We start from the raw sequence: 5,647 nt of genomic DNA on the forward strand, positions 1-5,647 counted from the left end.
GAAGGCTGGTCGCCCTACCCCAATCTTATTATGCAAATGGCCTTTCCGGTTGATCAGTGCCATTTTGTCTGCTCCTTACAGTACAGGTGGTTGACAAAGAGAAGGGAAGATGGAGCCCATCTTGAACATGTCTAGTAAAGAGAAGGGAAGTTGGAGCCCATCTTGAACATGTCTAGTCCCTAGTTCCTGCCAGTGTTCACCATGCAAGCTCCCAGGTGGCTAGTCTATGTCTGCAGCTCAACTTTACAGGCTGCTCTTTGATAGAATATGATGTGGGGCTGCTTTTCATTGAAAACAAAGGCCTTACCAAGGACTCCCCTACCCTTTCTGTCTGCCTAAGTGATTTCTTCTTAACTCCTAGATCACTACGTAGCTAAAACAAATGATACCTGGAAACAGTTGACCAGTCGTTGTCATCTTTGGATGTGCCTACTAGAAATGCAGAGCGCTCTGCCCACCATATGATCTTTGTAGTTGTTCCCACCGGGCCTGAACCTCTCTCCCCATCGCCAGCCTGCCCTGCTGTCTGCATGGCCGACTCTCATTCATTCCCTCTCAAGCACTGCTTCCCAGAGAGTTTCCCAGCCACCTTACCAAGTGTGCAGTCCCTATCACATTACCCTTTTTATTTTCTCCACCACACTTCCCACCATCTACAATTATCCTGACTGAGTATTTGCTGGCCTGTCCATTGTCTCTCTACTCGTAGTAGAATAAAAGGTAATTGAAGGCAACAAACAGCCCATCTGTCATCCTCACTGCCATATTTCCAAGCCCTAGAAAAGTACCCGAACAAATGAAGCACTCCCTAAATGCTTTTTGAATGAGTAAGTAAATGAACCCAAATGCATTTTTCTTACTAATCCTTTGAATTATTTTTACACATTTCCAATTACTTATTTCTCTTTTTCTCTACTTCCAAAGAAACCACAGTGGATACTGTGCACGACTTAGAAGCTCCAGGCAAGGATAATAAACATGCCACGTCTGTATCTGTGGATGTTCCTTCAGCCTGGGCAGAAAAGATACAGTCAGGAAGATACAGAGAAAGAAACAACAGTCCATATGTGTTTAATATTTATCAGTGTAGCAAATTTCTCCAGTAGAAAAAGAAAAGACAAAGTTAGTTTAATTGGATCCAGTTTCTTTAAGTACCTTTATTTTCCCTTGAAGAAAATAAAGGAGGAGAAGGGACTTAGCCAAATAATGATTTAAATTTATTCTAGTATTTCTGAGGGTGCCAAGTCAGGAGGTTGCTGAGGTTTCTTTCTCTTTCCTTTGCTGAGGTAAACTTCCAGCTCAGGCATATGGACTGATGTGGAAGAGCAATCAGTTATAAAGAAAAAATACATTTGGGGTCTGTCTCTGTTGGAAACATAATTGAAAGCATGAGTGTTGTGTGGTTTCTCTCAAACTTCAAAAGTGTGTGCAGGCACATGAAGGGGAATGCCATCTGTTTGTTGTTAGGGTCATGTTTTACTTTCCTGCTTATACTTTCAATATAGTCAATGAGCTCAGCTTTTTATAAAGAAAATTAATTACTACTTATGTTAGGTTTACATTAGTGGCAAATTTACTCATTTTCCCTTTTCCATTAGAAGAATGTTGTTAGATAATAGATTAGAACCATTTGGCAATTAATCACAGTCACCCACTCTTAGAAACTGCTCATTGGCCAAAATAATCAGTACAAACACTATTTAGAAAAGAAATGATCCATCTTTTGTAAACCTAAGAACATGTTGGCAGATTTGCAATGCTTGATAACAATAGCTTTTGTGCTGCAATGTACAGGAGGTGCCTTGAAATTTATAGGCTGTTGGCTGCCAGCACCCATCATCCACCTTAGCACCTGCAGGAGCCCTGATGGTCAATAGGAAGGCATAGAGGGAAAAATACCAAGCTTCGAAACTTGAACCTCAGACTCAGGGGCATGTAGAAACTAGCCCAAAGTAACACTATTGCTTAGTGGCAGAATCGAGCCTGGAATCCAGTTTTCCTGATTCCTGGCTCAGTGACCCCACGGCTGCACGTGAGGGTCCCATGGAGTTAGTGTCCTCCCGTGCTAAAGTGACACGGCTTGTGTTAATCCATAGAAACGTTCCATGCTGATCCCACAGACATGTATTGAAGGCAGACTATGTTCTAGGCTGTGTTAGCGAAGCCTCCATATAGTCACAGTATTCATTTCCTAGCTTAATTGTTGTTTGACTATTTTCAAGGTATGTCAGGCCTAACCTACTAATTCCTCATTATCTGCAATCTTATTTAAATACACTGTGTCAATTGAGTGTTTGTGATATGAGCATCAATTTTGAGATAACAGGGATACAAAAGAAGAAGGAGCCCTGCCTCTAAAGAGCTCGCCAACTTATTATGTGGAAATAATGGACCGAATGCCACTGATGCAAATGCACCTTCCCTCTAGGACATGGCTCCTTTTTTCCTTTTTTAGTTGTTCTTTCACCACGTCAGCTCTTCTTTCCTGGTCTGCTTTGAAGTCTTCTTCTCTCCTCTTCCCTCTGCTGGTTCCTTTAGCCCTGGGCTTCCCTGGGGCTCAGTCCTACATTCCCTCTTCTATTCTCTCCCAGGATCATCTCATCCAGTCGTACGGCTTCTATTATCATCCATAGCAGAAATTATGAACCCAGAGTCCATGGATAAACTTTTGGGCCTGTGAGTTCCTTGAAATTATATGCAAATTTGGTGTATATGGTCATAGCTTCTGCCAGCTTGGCAGAGGGGACCTAGACTCCACAGCTCTACTGAAGTGGGTGATGCCCAGGACTGCATGTTCCTGAGTGTCAGGGGCCAGCTCTGACTGGCCCTGGGCACCGTGGCTTGGAGATCTCACAGCTGCATGAAGCTTAAAGCAATCTTATCTAATTGCAGTTCCCCATCCCCTGCCCGCATCTCTACCTTCCGCTTTTGTGTCCCTGTCATAGTAAGTAGCATCATCACCAGGTTGTCCAACTAGAAACCAGGGACTTTCCAGACTCTTCTCTCTCCCTCATTCCATACAGCCATCTCATGTGCTATGGGCTCTTTCTCCAAAACCTCTCAAACCTATTCTCTCCCCTCCATTTCCCCTGCCCGGCCCTCTCAGCTCTCCTCAGCCTTCACTGGACACAGCAGCCTCCTGGCTGGTCTTCCCTCAGTCTCACTCCCATCTCTTCTCTCTATGGAGGCAACTGAGCATGCATTTTCTTTTTTCTTTTCTTTTCTTTCTTTCTTTCTTTCTTTCTTTCTTTTTTTCTTTCTTTCTTTCTTTCTTTTTTTTGAAACAGAGTCTCGCTCTGTCACCAGGTTGGGATGCAGTGGCCCAATCTTGACTCACTGCAATCTCTGACTTCCTGGTTCAAGTGATTCTCCTGCCTCAGCCTCCTGAGTAGCTGGGATTACAGGCACCCACCATCATGACCAACTAATTTTTGTATTTTTAGTTGAGAAAGGGTTTCACCATATTGGCCAGGATGGTCTCAATCTCCTGACCTTGTGATCTGCCCACTTTGGCCTCCCAAAGTGCTGGGATTACAGGAATGAGACACCTCGCCCGGCCCCGAGTGTGCATTTTCTAACATAAAATCTGATCATATCAACTGGGTGCAGTGGCTGACGCCTGTAATCCCAGCACTTTGGGAGGCTGAGGCAGGCGGATCACTTGAGGTCAGGAGTTCAAGACCAGCCTGGCAAACATGGTGAAACCCTGTCTGTACTACAAATACAAAAATTAGCCAGACATGTTGGTGGGTGCCTGTAGTCCCAGCTACTCAGGAGACTGAGGCAGGAGAATCACTTGAACTCCGAAGCAGAGGTTGCAGTGAGCTGAGATTGCACCACTGCACTCCAGCCTGGGTGACACACCGAGACTCTGTCTCAAAAATAAATGAATAAATAAATAAATAAATATCTGATCTCATCATTGCCTGGCTCAGAAGCCATTCCAGCGTACTCCAGAGATGAAAACCACAAGGATTGCATAGGCTTCCGTAAATTGTTTCGCACTCTGTCCCCAAGATCGTGACACTCACTGTAACCTATCACTTAGCTTCTTAAACATGCCATACTCCCTCCCATATCGTGTCCTTGAAATATGCTTCTCTCCTATGGTACCAACCTCCCCTTCCTCATCCAGCCCTCCCCACAGCACCCCCAGCCCCCACTTCTTTCATTCATCAGCTAACTGCTCCTCATTCTTCAGTTTCTACTTCTCCCTGAGGGCAGATCTGATTTCCTCAAGGAGGGAAGATGTCCCTGCTGTTGGTTCCTCCATAGCAACTCCTCTTTTGTAATATCTGGAATTCACTACCTTGTGGTGATGTGGTTGTGCCTCTTCCTCCAACAAACATCTACCCACTGAGGGCAGGGCTCACATCTAGATGCTTGCTTTCATATTCCTAGGATCTAGAATAAGGCTCAGTACTCAGTAGGTGCTGTGCAAATACTTAGTGAGGAGTCAAGAGCCCATGTGCATGGGACAGATAGTGAAGCACAGTTAGAGATTTGAAAGGAAGTCACACCGTTGGTTACAGCTGTCATCCAGCAAGTGGGGCTTAAGCTTGTTCAGAAAAACAGATAGGGTGTGGCTTAGGCAGGATAAGAAAGCATAAAAAACAAAAGATGGAAAAACATTTTGGGAAAAGTGAGCTAATTAAAGATATGATCAGTGAGTAGAGGAGCCGCAAGTTTTAAGCAAAGCAGACCATTTCCTACACATAAAAATAACAGTAGAAAAATTAAAAAATAATTTATTGCTCACATTTTTGGCTTTGAAGGCCATATAGTTAAGTTGTTGCAACTACTTCACTCTGCTTTTGTGTTGTGAAAGCAGCCACAAACACATAATCCAATAGATGTGGCTGGGCTCTAAGAAAACTTTACTTCTAAAAACAGACATGGAGTCTGCCGTTTCTTTAGAAATTCTTTAATTCCTTGCTTTTACAGGCTAGGCATTAATAAGGTAGAGATGGCAGTTGTCTGGAAACTTTTTCTAAAAGCATTTATGAGTTATAATTTAATGGCAATGTTATCTCTATTAGTTGATCTATTATAATTTAATGGCAATGCTATCTCTATTAGTTGATCTGTGCTCTATCGGTTTGTCTATCTACTGAATACATACTCCATTTATTTCTAAAACGTGATTGGAGATGCTGTTATATAATGATTACAAATTGTACTATTGATATTTACAAATAATCATTAATTTACTCTGAATAGTCTTAAAAACTAGAAAATATCAATCTAAATGACAAATTTTCATCATTTTGGTCATTAAAACATACAGTAAGAGATTCCTTGATGAAACCCACCATAGACAAGGGAGAGGACAAGGACAGGCTTTGCTCTGGGCTAACCAAATGGGAACATGGAATTTTGCCCACTGATGGTAAGACAGAGCCAGCAGAAGAGGCCAAAAGAGATGAGGTCCACAGTGCAAAAACATGGGCTTGAGAATGACATCAGCGACTGGCTCCAGACTTCAAATACAGGCAGGGGAAGAAAAAAAAGGCTTTTGGCTAACAGTTCAGCATCTATCCCAGCATGAACACAAAAAGAAAAAAAATTCTTCTAAAAGAGTCATACAAAATAGATAGGATCAGAGAAGACAGAGGGTGGAATGAGTTTGAACATGAGGAATTCACCA

This window comes from Gorilla gorilla, chromosome 12 (genome assembly GCF_029281585.2).
Source record: "Gorilla gorilla gorilla isolate KB3781 chromosome 12, NHGRI_mGorGor1-v2.1_pri, whole genome shotgun sequence".
In the NCBI taxonomy this organism is placed as follows: Eukaryota; Metazoa; Chordata; class Mammalia; order Primates; family Hominidae; genus Gorilla; species Gorilla gorilla.